Raw genomic sequence first — 14,863 nt, forward strand, 5'->3', positions numbered from 1 at the left:
AGATATATACTCAGTATTAAAATATTTGGTTACATATCATTAATTTTCATCTCATCGCAAATCAATAAAATTTGTGTTTTTGTTCCCAAATGTATAATTCGCACGGTCATTAAACAGTCTGCTATAATCAATGCGTAGACAACCAATAAGTCTATGAAACTGTAATCTAATGTCGCCCCGACGTCCACATAGTTCTCAATAGTAGAATGAAACCAACCCGAATATAGAAATTTTTTGTTCGTCTCGCCAGCAGTCGAAAAACATACAAAAACTTACACCGAAAAAAATCAGGACTCGACATGCAAGTTTTACGATTATCCCTCGTCGTAGAGGTAACCGTATCCCAAAGATAAAATTTCGATGCAGCGTAATATTCAGCTCGAAACTTGGGCTGTAAAATGTGAAATGTGAAACAGGTCATGAAAAAAGGCGCTAAATTGAGCATGAAAATCGATTGGGCAATGACGGCAATATGCAAATGCGAAAGTAATTGCACTTGAGTTTGAGTTTTGTGAAATCTTTACTAAGTTAGGAAGAGAAACAGTTGAATCACAACGAAACAAAACAACATTACCGAAGTGAAACAAAGCGATGCAGAAAAACATCTAATGCTGATTATATTCGCTCAAGACTATATTGCAATCATCATTTAATTTCACTTTCTAAAGTTAGTAGACCTACTCGTATAAAAGATTAAAATACAGGGTGCGACAATTTTTAAAGTCAACAAAACTGAGTTTTATTAAATTTTTGTATCTTCCTGTACTTTAAGCTATCTTTCAGCTCTGATTGCAAAAGTGCACGAGGATAAGCAGCTAATTAAAGTTTAAACAATACAAGACAAGACGATAAATGTCACTGTAAGCAAAGAAATACAAAATGCCAAACCTTAAAGTCTAAATAAAAAGAACAATAGACTTCAAATTTGTCACAAAGTGCATTCTACTTATCTGAAATTGTTTCCTAAATAACGATATTGCTTGTTTTAAAACAAAGCAACAGATATAAGTATAAATATTTATCTAAAAAAGTTCCTCCCAAGTTGAAACCTGTTCGTGTCAAACAAGAAAAGAATGTTCATTGTTAAGTCCGGCTCATCAAAGAGTGCTACACTTAGATAGCAGATCAAAATTAGATAAGGCAAACAAAACATAGTTTAACTTAACGTTTAGCTCGTGGTTGACATGTTAATATCACACTCTGATGTGGTTTGCTGCACTTTAAGTTGCAACACGCCTACAATTGTTGTTTTAACTAGATTTTTTTCACATTTTATATTCGTGCTTGGTTGACGTGCAGAAACCAATTAATCTCGCTTGTTAACACCACGCGGTTTGAATTGTTGATGTTTAGTGTTCGGAGAAGGCGACAAATGCGACAAATGTTTAATTTTAGGTTCGAAGAGAGACAAATCACTACCTACGCATGTTATAAATTCCGGTGTCACTAAACGTACGTTAATATTTCAACCACTTCGTTTCTTTCGTTTGAGACTGATATTTTTGAATTGTCTTCATTAGTTCAGAATATACCAGAACACCTGAGATGTTATTTTGCTTAAAGTTTACTTAATACAAAGACTTTGTAAGTTGAGTTCTTATTTCACGCTTCTACACTTTTAAAACGCAGCTCGTTTTCTTATTATCGTCATTATTTCAACTTGACTCACGGATGTGATACGCGACCGTGTCTAAAATATTGCACAAACTTCTAAAACGTCAATTTCAACATTGTGTAAGGAAAAAACAGAAATATTTTAGCATAAATTTGATTAAATTCCCAAACAACGCGCTTAAATATATGCAACTTTTTGTACGCATTTAATTTAAGAGCTTAGTTAACCCACTTGGATACATCCGATCACATTCAGGGGATTACCAACCACAAAACATTTCCAGCAGGACGTAAACCCTTCAACCACGTATCAACCCTCCTCTTGAAAACATTCGAATATCTGTTTGTAATTGCCCCCAGTGCAAGAACTCCTCATAGGGCTTAGGTCCAGTCACTGGACTCGTTATGAGACGAGCGTATCTATCTACATATTACGAAAGCTTTTAGAGTACCCGCGCAGAAAAAGGGGTTGCACACTGCGCCCTGCGCGCGAGTGCTTAATGCAGTCTTGTTATTCCAGGTGCTTCCAGCAGCTCCCTCCGGCTGCCGTTGACGCCGGCATCCGTTACATAATGAAATGGATTAATATTATTTTAAAGTGAGTAGACGGAAGGAAGGGCGTCGCACGTTTTCATATTCTACCCTTGTGGAAATATCGGAGGTGGTAGTGGTACCTAGTTGCAAATTGAATAGAACTCAAGCGTGCAGGATTAAAAGCTGTGAGCAATTTGCACTTGAATGTGCATTCAATCGTTCAACGTGATATCAATTTTAAAAATTCAATTTTAAGGGTTTTAATATGTATTTTTTGGTTGGGTTGCAAAAAGGTTAAATATTCAGGGAATTGTAGTTTGGCTTTTTGGCAAGGTGGTTGGCCTGTAGACGTAATGGACGCCTGAATTAATAATTTGACATGAATCGGAAAATGCACTTTGCAAACAGTCATCGCCCTCGATTTGGGATGGCATTCTGAAGGCAATGTTCGCAAATGGCATTTTCAGCGACAAAATCAGCACATCTATTATAGAAAACCATCACGGTTCAACTGAGAGGTTATTTGAGGTTATATTACTAAGTAAATCACTAAAATACTTTCCAAAGCCAATTAAAATGCAACTTTTGCTTGTTTTACACCTAATTTAAAAGTAGCGAAACAAAAAAGATTTTCTAAATTTTAAACACAATGCAAGTCCAAATACTGAATTGTGTAATTGTAATCCGGCTCATCCGGTACATGTCCGCGAGTGGACCATCCGTAAACCCGCCATTTCCAAATCTATTATGTACCCGTGACAAAATGAAAAATGTATTCACGATGCGAACGAAGCCAATTGAATAAATAATCAATGGACTTCCTATACACATCCCGCCTGGCAGGCAGCATGTGGAAATAAGAAATTTCAGCAGATCGAGAGCATATTGGCACATCCATTTGTTCCACGCTAATTTCCACACTGGGGATTAGCCACACATCAGACGGAAGCACAATGGCGTGGCACACTGATTGCATTCATAATTCAAATCTGCCGGAATAGAAAACTTGTAACCATCACTCCTCACTCAAGAATTAACGAAATAAATATAATAAAATAATAAAATTCTATTCAAAGATTTGTTAAATAAATACTTAAAATAAATACTTTTCGAATGCATCTTGATTAGAATGCTCGCAGCAGGTAGACAGGTCTAAAAGCCACAAAAGTGTTACGAGTAATTACCTGCGGGCGTTATTTAAAAAAAACTATGTGGCAATCCTAACGGCTTCTATAATATCCAACGAGACTCTTCGGATCGTATACAAACAAAATGTCGTTAGACACACACTGGAATTCAATTTTTTATTTAATCTCAACAGGTTCAAATCCCGTTTGCGACTAACCTTTAGTATTACTCAGTCAAATTAATGAATTAATCAATTTTTATCACATTTCCGTAAGTGTTACGAAATTCTATCACTGATTTTGGTATAATTTTCGAATTTATTTATTATTACGAAACGCAGGTGAGATATAAAAATGAAACGTGTATGTTAATAAAGTAATTCATTTACGTATTTATGGGAATGTAAAATATCTATCAACACGCGTTGATTTGGAAGATTTGGATGATTCGGATGGTGTTCTTGCAGCTCGCGCGCTGCTCATGGTGTGCTCAGCAAACCGCGAACACGCATTTCGCATTTAGCGTTCGCCTAACGACCGTGACTAAACTCGACGACTAACTAAACCACTCTTGAGGCAATAATCCGACCGACCTTCGCACCGCGTATGTAATGCATTACAGGCACTGCAGGTTGGTCGCTATAGAATGTGTGGAAGATGAAAAACGCGCAGATGAACTCGAAACGCAACCACTCACATCATCTGCAACCGCACGCACTCGGAAGAGATGGGACATGAGCGCATTCTAATTTGATGTGGAGTTAAACTTGATCTTGAAAAGGGGAATTTAACACCAAGATGTAAATAACTTTTAAAGTCTTAGGCGTAATTATTTCATTATATATTTACAAAACATAGCGTGTAATGAAAATATTTATCTTTAATTTTTGTGCATTTGTAATAAATGGCCGAAAATTAGTGGAAACAGAAGAAACGCAAGGATATGGGAGGTAACTAGTCGGAACGTTCGCCATTTCATGAAATGCGTGCAATAACGACGAAGGAAATACCTCGGCTACTGTTATAATCATATAATCGTGCTGAAATCGTTGCTGGAATTGCCGTGAGCACAAAAGAAGAAAAGTATGCAGACAAATAATGGGTCAGAACATGAATTGTAATCATAACTCTATGAACTACAAGCTGTTCCAACAAAACTCGTACTCACTCAGCTGAATTAACTGAAAATGAAATGAAATGCTTTTTTAATATCATTCAAATTTGCTGCGCAACGATTTGCTGCAAATTGAGATGACTTGAAACATTTTTGCACTACTTTCTGCATCAGCTGTCCAACGACGTCAAACGTTATCGAGAAAATTCTTTTTCCTTTTTTTCTTTTTTTTTTCTTGAATTTCTCCGTTATTTTACTCATAGTTATGCTGTGATTTGGAGCAGAAATAAATGCAAAAAATCAAAGATCATATCATTTGTTTACTTATAAATAGCGTAACACCATCTTTTTTTGTTTTTTTTTATAGAAAAAATATTAAATCAAATAATGACATATTTCAATGCACTTCATGTGAATTACTTGTCAAATTATCATCTTGTTCAAATTCATCGTGTTCATTCCTCATCATTTCATTCATCATCAAAAAGAATGCCATTTCCACAGCCACCCACGTTCAAACCACCCTTACTGGAACCTTTCTTTCAACCCTATTACACACGTCACTTTCAACCACGTCCAGTGCAAAGATCTCCACCACGGCTACCAAGACCACAACGGACGGCAAACGTAGTTGTTCAAACGAAAAAGCAACCGCTCCTTGTACGCGGAACGAAACGAACAGCTCAAAAAGAACGCATTGATCAACAACGAACCGAACCATCCACAAGTCGAAAGACAACAAGTGATCCACGCAAACCTCCACCTCTTAGAAATAATAAAAACCACTGCATAAATCGACGAGAGACTCCTGATGCACCTGCAGTACCAATTCGTAATAGCAAAATGGCTGAAACTCGAAAAACAATCGAAGAAGCCAATAGACTATTAAAGGATTCAAAGTATATTGATTATGATTTACATCCGGAGTTGAAACTGAAAGTTTCATATAAAATGTTTTAAATCAAATTATCATTATGATTAAAAATGCATTAATTGCAGTCATTTTTCACCCTCGAGAAAAACGTTTTTTCTCTTTTTAAGCGTGAGTTTTTGATGTATAAGCCGAACGCAGGTAATTGTAACCGGTATAAATTACATGAGCATGAGGGCATCGGACATCCGCTGCGTGGACGTCGAGGGGTCGGGAGATCCTTTGAATAAGGGACAGGACAGGAAACACGCTTCTGCGCTTTCATCGACCCTGGCATACTCAGACTACGCAAACTTAAGTCGACACTTAATCATATTTACTTTTACTTTTTATTATTTTATTGATTGGAACTGATTCATCAGTTTATGTTGATATTAATGTTGATACGATATTGGTAGGTATTTATGTGATATGAACAGGGCCGTCGAGAGCCAGCGCGGGCCCCGGCAATCGTTAATTTTTTGCTATTTTTTTTGTATTTGCGATTTAAGAACGATCAGCCGCCCCCCTCTCATCGGCCCAGCAGGTAGGTAGAACGTGATAAATATGTCAAATGTAAATTTGACCGAAAAATATAATTGAATTATAAACTTACCAGTGTACAGCTTATCGGACTGCCAGGCACGAGTGTTGTAACTAAACGAAAGCATAAATTAATACAAACATATTTCATACAATTGAATTACGAGTATGTTATAATTAACAATCAACACAAAATAAGCAATCTGTGTTGTTTAGTTAAAATATTCTTACACGAGCCTGATGGATCTTTCTTAATGATAAGTATCAACATGGGGACGATATATATCCAATTAATTTAGTAGCCGAAACCAAACACAACGCCGAGTGAAGAATGTTATCGAATCCACTATCACGTGATTTGTAATATACATAACAAACGCGATCAAAAATCGGCATTTCCGAACATTAAACAAATTATTGCAGTCGCAAAGTACAAATAAATAGTCGATTGATCTTCGAGTACCTACAACACAAATTTAGAATATTGAATTCCGAATACACGATATAAGTCACTTCAAACACGACTGGATTAACCAGCGACCGGCACGAACTGACTGCAAACCACCGATAGTGCATGCCGAAACTGCGTAAACAACGACGGAACAGTATATGATAAGAAAGCAAGAGGTGCGCAAAGACGGCGCGTCGAAGGCACGCGATCTTGTACGTGAATTTGCTATAGGCACATTACCTGTAATCTAAACTAAATTAGACTGTTGATGCGGCGCTAGGAGACAGCGCGCGGGACACATGCGTTAAAAACGTTGTTTACACCGAATCGCAGATAACAGCATTGTATACAAAACTATTCTAGTGTCCACGTTTGTCGATAAATATAAAAATAAGCCGTATAACTCGATTTAATGATTTTTAGTGCATCCAAGTGCCATCTAAGAATGCGATAGATACTAGTTCCACAATTTACACTATCATTATCAATAATAAATGTTCCCACGTGTTTCCATTTTTGTATGCAGTACATATTGACAATTAACATGTAGAGCGTCTCTTAAACTATTACATGACCTTTAGAAACTAACAAAATGCGTATTAGTTGCTTGGTGATATCTACTGAACTAAAAGAGATAGCAACCTGAAAATTGTAGATTATGGAAGATTGAGAACTTAATTAGATCAAAATTTAAAATAATTTAAAATAATGAGATAAGAAGTCAAAAAATGCGACGGAAACTGCTAAAAAAATTATTTTTAATTTTAATTCCTTAGAAAAAATTGCCAAGTGGTGTGCTTGTGGGGTGCTTGATAATGTTTATCGACGATTTTCGATAGTTAATATCACTTAAACTAAAAGACATATCAACCAACGAATTGCTGATTATAAAAGATTAGAAAATTCTCTATCAGATAAAAATATAAAATAATCATATTTCCAATAGTAAACGGTCAAAAAACGCGACTAAAAGTACTAAAAACTGATATTTTCCAATGTTTGCCCATTTTTTTCAATCGCGAATATCTCGTAAACTAAAAGAGATAAATACAATCTGATTACAGCGTCTTAATCTACGAACTATTCTCTATAAAATAGCCGATCAGCCGGTCCCCGGGGAATTTACCCCGATTGACCTCCCTCCCCACTCTCATCGGACCTGGATTTGAATATTAATAAAAACAAATCATATGTGTTTACCGTAAGTGGTTATGAGTAATATTCTGCTTCCCGCATTGTGAGCAATACATTGCACATTGTACAAGATTGTTGAAAATTAACGTGTTAAGAGTATAAGAGAAATTAATTATCAGGTATTTAGTCCTAGTGTACTACATTCTGCACTCTATAAACTCATGAATAAATTATTGGATAAATGAATTTGTGTTGGTGTTAATTTTATAAAAATAAATTGATTTATTGCATTGCAATGTAATTAACTATTATTTAGTCATCGATAAACTCGCGTTCGATTAATATGCATTGTTGTTTTTAACTGTAAATGTATGTAAAATATACGTCTACAAAAGTTTTAATTGGAGTGAAAAGCAAACACTCGAAAAAGTTTAATTTGAGCATTCTATTCTTTCCACTTCGGATTCCACCAATTATAAACACATCAAACAAACAACGCTGCAGATAATTGTCTCTATAAGATTTTGGCAACGCGCCTAATGTGCTCGGCAATAAATTCAAAGCGCAACTAATTCCCTAATCTAAAAACCTGCCTCCTACGACTTTACTATATTTTGCAGTTACATCGTAAAATACAGTTTCCATCCGTAGTGCAAGCAAAGTGCAGAAAACACTGTTTGTCGCCGCCGCGGTATTCTATTAGCCGCGCTCCATCTTTTCGCCATCATCAACTTGGCGTGATTTTTCGCAGAAAGCCATAATAAATCGTATTTTATGCTTTCGCTGTTTCAGAGTTTGCTGTTTGCCGTTTTAAGTTACTAGCCTTTCCTTTTCATCGTATTTTTACAAACATAACACACAAATAAATAACAGACAATGAAAACATTAAAGAGATAAAAATTTTGAAGAAAATCCAAACAATAAACACAAACGGCAATAATCGACGACGACAATTCATAAAACAAAGCAAACCGAGAATCATTTCTCTTGTATATAGAGAGCGCGAAAAATGCTGGCGAAAAGTCGCACGAACTTTCACTCGAAATAAAAAGCACACAGCGCAAATTGTGACTTTATTCCTCAATGTATAAACTCGAAGTCGTCGTGCATAAAAACGGAATAATTATACAAGTGGAATGAATGGCAGCATGAATTCCTTTTTCCTTAGCCGTAAACTTTATTTTGCGGTTTGTTGTCTTCTGGTAGATGGTGGCTGTCACGGAGCGTTTAAAAAGTGTTTAAACCGCCGAATGGAAAAGCTGTTAGCCGATTTAAGACTTGGGTAATTACTCGCGACTCTTTGTCATATTTCGGATTGTAAATTCATTTCGCTTAACAGAGAGTGAGTAAATGTGATTTTCTAGAGATGCCAGATTTGGGCCACAGAAGGCGATTGTTAAATGATTTTCAGTGTGGAAACATTTAATGTGAACACGGTTAAACAATTACGGTGAATGGAAGAAAGTTTGCACAATTTTGTCAAAATATTAATGAAAATACAACAACAAAATAAAAAATTTAAAAATATTGTGACGTAAATAAGTTATTTTCAAATTGCACATAGAAATTCCTATATAAACTTTTATCCCAGATTTTATCCCTTTATAAAGAATTATTTTTACAAAAAAGTAGCCCATATTATTTTCCAGGGTTTAATCTATCTCTATACCCAAAATAATCAAAATTGATTAAAGGGATTTGGCGTGAAAAGTGAACAAACATACAAAATTAGTGTTTAATATTGCTATAGCTCTAGTAATCTTAACATTTTTTTTACTTTTTACTGTTACTTATAGGGCTTCACGCGATACCGAGACGAGACGTGTTTTATCAATTTCTCGGCGATACCGATACCACAGTCCGAGTCTCGTTTTTGGTCTCGTTATTGGTTTCGTTACTTTTTTTTATGAAGTTGTTATTAGAAAAATGGGAAAAGGTCCAATATATGAAATCCAATATATGACCATCTGTGAAATATTTCTTTTGTATATTCAAAATAACAAGTCAGTAACCGAATATCATGACCTTTTTGACTTTTTGAAAGTTTTATGAAAATTAAATAACTTATTTAAGACCCTATATAAATGATCTCTTAGTTGGATCGCCGCGCAAATTTAATCCGCAGCTATTTTCAACTAAATTAACCCCTTAGCCAGATAAATTGCGAAGGCGGGTGCGTGCAGCATGCGCCGAAAACAATGGCATCCCACCGAGAACGCTCATCCAATACACACACCATCCACACTAAATCAAAGTCAACGAAGAAATAGTTTCACCCCACACCCTCCAACAAGCAGAGCTTTTCACTTTCACGCACGTTACAGTCGCCGCCTCATCCACTTCTTGCCGCCGTCTGTGCGTTGCTCGCAATGCGTGTACACCGCTCGACTCGCAACATATCTCAAAGTTATTAGACCGCGAACGTGCAGAGATGTGAATGTGTGCGGCGCAAGAGGGTTGTTCGGCGGCGGATGCAAGCGAGTTACGGCTCCTCCAGCGGCACTACTAACATATTATTATACTTGATGCGGTGGCAAAGAACAAAGTACATTCAGGAATACAAAAGGCATAAAAAGTAATTGCCCTATGTTACTATGTTCATCATAAAACAAAAGAAATTATGTTGGACGTTGTGTGAGGTTTGGAATAAGTACTCGCATAAAATTCCAGGCAAAGTGAAGTGAAATGAAGTTTTTTCTTTAAACAAATGAATAAATGAACCAACAAATGTCCTTCCGATGAAATCCGCCAATTTCACGCGCGTATCTAAATTGCTTCCTGCGCTGTAGTTGTAATTTACTATCATCGATTACGCGATGCACAAAGTGCTCCCAAAGCCGGAGAGAGAAAATTTAGAGGTTAGGAATTTATCGCGCATTATCGGTGAAGGTTTAATAGCCTTGAGAGAACAACGCAAGGCAAAAACGACACAAATTGAGTAAGTGTTTCTAAAAGAATCGAGTTAAGTAAGTTGAAATCAAATAATTCCATCGTAAATTTTGTAGTTTTTGAGTTTTAAACTTCCGAAAGCACTATAATACCTCAAAAAACGTAGCTTAATGCAGCTGGTAACTACGTGCGATAATTTAACTGTCTACAAAGACTCGAGTCTAGACTGGCGTCAGAAACGAGTCATAAGTGCGATTACACTCGAAAGTTCGCAATTCTAAAGCCGTAAACCAAGCCTTCGACGTTAGGTATGGATAGAAAATCAATTTCCAGTTAGTCCTGCACGACTAAAACCTAAAACCCTTCGACAGACGTAGGTAACTCTTCAATTCGCCATTTCATCACTGGCAGGTCATAAAACACACGCAATTATACTAGTAGTGTCATAGTCATTCAGACACTTCCACATCACGGAATGCATACTGTAAGCTTTTAATTAAATTAGAAACCTCTATAAGGTTGACACGTCGATATTATTCCGCTCGCCATTTCGCAGTGCGAAGAATGCGATGTCAATGAACCACGACGATGTAAAGACAAATGAATATTAACTATTAGGCATGTAATAACAGTCGTATGTATTGAAAGTTGTAAGTAGTCGTAATCATTAAAGAGTATACACGCGAAAATTCAATTACTAGGTAATTTTACTTGTTAGAAATTGTGGAAGAAGTTGCGCAGAAGTTTCTGGTTCCGAAATTTATGCCGTAATGTCATAAAGTCGTGACCGCGACATCACAATTGTTAAACTTGTTGTATTATAAAGATATAGTAATGATATTAGCATATGTTTAATTAATAATCATTAGTATAATAGGAATTGCAATGCTGTAATACTTAAAAGTTGAAGTATTCAATTTAAAATGTTGCGTTTAATTTTAAATTTAAAAATGTATTATCTGAGCCTTAAATTAAGAAATTCTATTGAAAATATTAACAAAAATGTTATTTTGATTAAATTGCATATTTTTGTACTATTACATAATTAAATATTAAATCATTTATTGAAATTTGTTAAGAAAACATGAATTGTAAAATTATGATGGTCGAAATTTGGCCTCATTTTATACTTATGTAAATATTTATGTTTTGTATTGACAATAATTGAATGCTAAAATATTTTACACAACATTTGAATCGATCATTTACTCATTATTATTATTACTATTTAAATTCCTAAAATTTCTATTTTCAATTAACATTCGCTTTTATAATAACAAGTTTTTTCCTTTTCTTGGTAAACAAGAAAAGTAACTTTCTGGTAAGTGAAAATTTCTTCTCGAAAACCTTTCACCGCAGTGCAGATCGTGTGAAAAATTCTCTTTAATTTCTCATTTAATTATCAATTGTCCGCAGCCAATTAGATGCATTAGCAACCTGTTCGCGACTTCACAAATCAAGTGCGCCATCTTTCACCTGACCTACAGAAGCATCTCACAATTTCCATGCGATCTTAAAATTCTCCAATTTCAACCAAAACGAAACGAAAATTAAAATCGCATGTGAAAATCTCCTATCTTTCGTGATTTACTGTTTGCTGAAGATCTGACTAAGATCAGAAGTAAAGTCTAGAAAAGTAAAGAAATCAATTGTGTGTGAACTTTTCAGATTTCGTCTCAGACAGAGTTAATTAACCGCTATCGCTAGTATTTATTTTTCATTGCAATTATGAGAGAATGAATAAGAGTAAAAGTAACAAAACTGAGTGAAAATACAGCGTAGAAATTTCTTTGTAAATATTGTAAATTAATGATTTATGCATTAGTCTGTCTTTCATATTTCATACGCGCATTCTTCAGTTGACCTTAATATGCAAAATCAACAACAATGTTAGGTTAAAAATATGTTGAGATCGTTAAAAAACTGATTTTACACGATGATAACGTTAAGATACACCTGTTTTATTTACAATAGAAAAAAAAAAACACTTGTTATACTTTCAAATTTAATTAAATTTCAGACTATTCAATAAAACAATCATTAATAACAAGTTACGGATGTGTAACTGGAATTTTCAAATAATGAGATCATTATTCACAAATTTACTAATACATCAATTATTTATATGAATAAAATTTTGAATTCAGTATTGATAAAATGACTTTTGATATTTCTGTTTTCGACTGCTGTTATTTCACAAGAATTCATAAAATCAGATAAAAGCTTTGCGCTGTGAGTCGCAGGGCATGTGCCAGCCATATTTTTCGGGTGTACACGTTGAGTGAGTCATTTAATTACTAATTGTTTGTATGTATTACTGTGGAAGAACGCGCCGCCGTGAATTTACAACGCGTTCGCAGGTTGCCGGCGATAAAGCAGAACCGCTGCCAACAGAAGCATGACGCTTTTTGTTTTTGTTTTATATTTCGCCGCATATGTTATGATTTTTTACTGTTTTCGCCTAGTCCGGACATAAAACAAACGAAAAATCTTTTCAGAAAATTATCCTAAAAAGCGCTAATTTAGTAAATTAAAATTTGAAACAATATTATTAAAACAAATTATTTTTTAAATCTTAATTAGTGAATGATTTTGTTCTAAACTTTAAACCATTTTTAAAGGTGCAAATTATAAGTAAATTTGAATAAGAACAGGTTAATCAACTTGATGTATGAATACTAATAATAACATGGGAATAAACATTGGCAACCTTGAACTGTCTGCATTTTAAACAAAAATACTGGTAATGAACGAAAATTGCTACAATTTCAAGTCAGCTGGAATGTCTTTGTTTCGAGAGCGAGCTGGTGGAATGGACAAACATTAAAAATAGACTTTTAGTGCACCAACTACAAGTACGTGTACTTGTACCTATCCCAAGTACTTGGAAAACACTTCAAATCTATTCTAGGAATTTTATCACTCCGAAGAGAATGAGCTTTGGATAATGTTTATTTGTAACTGACTACAACTTGACTAAGATAATTATTTAAATTGAACATTCCGTAGTAAATCAAGTCAATTCCAACTTTACAACTTAAAAAATAAAAGCTTAATACAAAAAATACAATAAAATATTTTTTTTGCATTATCAAAATACAATTTACGTAAAATCATGAGAATTTACCAGTATCGTAGTAATATAGTAAAATATTATCGACATTTGGTTTTATTAAACAAAAATCACGACGTATTATGTCGATACTAATCTACGAATTAATGTTGCAGAAAACGAACGATAAGAGAAACAATACAAATGCGCACGATATGATGCAGTACATAAGCTTGTGTTGAGATTTACGTCGGCAAACACGGCTACATAAATAATAACTTGCACTACGCTTGCATTAAAATTCGCTATGCGCTGCAATAATAAAAGCCTCACCACCAACCGACTTTGTTCCACTGAACTAGCCTACGTCGTTTCTATAAGTGATTAATCAGGCAACAAAATTTAATAACACAGTATAATAATAAAAAGTGCTTGCATAGTAAAGTTTATATAAATAAAAACAAAATGCAGTGCAATTTTAAAACTAATCCAATAAAATAAATCACTATTTAATAAATATATTCAAACTAGAGGTTTATATGTTTTTCATGCATAAACCGTATAATAAATACCTAATTATACGAATCAGAACGAATAGTATTGAACTCAACTGCATAACGTCTGCTATTGACATTGAAATTGATACACGTCACAATGATTACGTGCGGCAATAGAAAGGTTGAATGTTTTATTTTTCTATTTGGTTTGAATGATGGGCGATTACGTGGGTAATGTCTAATTCAAGAACAAAATCGAATATTTACAGCCAACAAAATCGATCCACATTAATTTAGCATCTAGTTTTATTGCCCGAAGCATTTTAAACATTTATAATCATAAAGTATGCTCTTAAACAGAAGTATAATTTGTTCCTTTTGGAAACAGTAAAAAATAATTGTTTTTAATTTAAAAACACATATAATTAAACAAATCGTTGATTTCCTTTATTGATTTAACACCGATATTTTCAGCCCTAGGGCTGTTGAGGTTATTACGACGTGTTGAAATGTAATAATTTATTTGCAACGTTAATATTTGATATTTATTTAAATGTGATCTTGAAAATACCTATATTCTACACACTTTGTGTATTTGTCGAATTTAATATGTCTTATCAGTAGATTTGGCAATGACAAAAATGCAAATAAGCATGGGAACTGTTTCCTTGCTTTTAATATAGTAAATATTCACATAACATTCCCAAATAAAATGATATCACTTATCACACGACCCATTTCGCCCTAAAAGTTTCGCAGTAACACCACAGAACAAAGAATTGATAGCGCCGATCGAAATTTTCGAATTACATCTATATACCAACCTTAATATTCTGTTGTAATTTCCCCAGCGAACGATTTGCTTCCGGAAACTTCTTTTCGCACAGAAAATAATCCTCGATGGTGGTAAGAAAACGCAACTTTTATAAACCAAAACTTAAAATAAAAATTCCAAGTTTTAAACTTAAAAGATTAGGAAACTTGAGTGCAAATCGAAG

General features: G+C 34.4%; 1 protein-coding gene and 1 long non-coding RNA gene across 2 annotated transcripts in view; one reads left to right on the forward strand and one right to left on the reverse strand.

The window, feature by feature from the left end:
• LOC135794600 (rap guanine nucleotide exchange factor 6-like) overlaps nucleotides 1-14,726 on the reverse strand; it is a 49,999-nt gene extending 35,273 nt beyond the window's left edge. The window contains 2 exon segments of the mRNA XM_065305933.1: nucleotides 5,916-5,956; nucleotides 14,690-14,726. The gene's annotated coding sequence lies outside the window, so the exon portion shown is untranslated.
• LOC135793825 (uncharacterized) lies at nucleotides 10,296-11,507 on the forward strand. The gene is made up of 2 exons (XR_010548725.1): nucleotides 10,296-10,365; nucleotides 10,433-11,507. It is a non-coding gene; the product is annotated as an uncharacterized lncRNA (long non-coding RNA).
• Nucleotides 14,727-14,863: the final 137 nt, after the last annotated feature.

The sequence above is a fragment of the Atheta coriaria genome, unplaced genomic scaffold (assembly GCF_025399875.1).
Source record: "Atheta coriaria isolate IRGN ID8LTWV9N9 unplaced genomic scaffold, Caltech_Dcor_3.1 hic_scaffold_6_pilon, whole genome shotgun sequence".
Lineage (NCBI taxonomy): Eukaryota > Metazoa > Arthropoda > Insecta > Coleoptera > Staphylinidae > Dalotia > Dalotia coriaria.